Genomic DNA, 934 nt, shown 5'->3' on the forward strand with positions numbered 1-934 from the left:
ACCTGGACTTGGTCCGGTTGGTTCTGGACAACGTTAACAGCTTGGGGATGGAAGATCCTATCCTTCCTAGGCATTGGCCTAGTCCTTGTATTCAGTTGCTGCCTGTGCCTACAGTGTGGGCCAGCGATTTGTGGACTGTGTGCCACTTCTTGTATTGAACATTCCAGTTTTCACTCAAAACGTAACCGAAAGAAAGAAGAACAAGTGATGTTACAAGAACAGACTGATCGATTCATGAGGATCGATATTTCATGAAGGGTCCGTAGGGAACAAGGAGGGAATGAGGAAAATTAAATTTTGGCCATGTTGTGTTCCCTAGCGCGTACCCCACCGACTCCATGTACCAGCTTAAAGTGCATGTAACTTCCCTCCTGTGCCAGCTATGAAGACGCAAATGCATTTGCGTCCACCGTTAACTTGTCCTCTTTCAGATCCACCATGAATGGATTATGTAGTCCGTTCCTAAGTATGCTATGCCACCGTCTCTTTGTAGTACACTTTTCATGTATAACTGCTCTAGCAAGAGTAGGCCCTGAATTCCTGCCATCTGAACCTCTTTTGTGGCTCCTGACTCTGCCCAGGCTACCTCTGTACCCGTGAACTCTGTCCTACTTTCAGCGCGGCCCCTCGCGCTCAGCTCAGCCTGCTTTCTGCCAAGACTGACTATAACCTTCGAGTTATCTGTTCCGCTCCTCGAGAATGCATTCTTGCCTACTAGATCCTGTAAACATCCTCTCCAGCTGCAGAGCCAAAAGGCCGACCTGTCTTAATGCAAGTAATTCATAGCCTCTGTTGCCATGCTTCCATGGAAGGCCCCGTGCCCCACGCTTCACATGTAGACACTCAGGCGCTTATACACGCATCCACAATTAGCATAGAACAGCTTCTGCCCTAGAGACCTTTCCGCCCAGATAGTATAGTTCCTAAACACCAG

This window comes from Lissotriton vulgaris, chromosome 1_1 (genome assembly GCF_964263255.1).
Source record: "Lissotriton vulgaris chromosome 1_1, aLisVul1.2, whole genome shotgun sequence".
Lineage (NCBI taxonomy): Eukaryota > Metazoa > Chordata > Amphibia > Caudata > Salamandridae > Lissotriton > Lissotriton vulgaris.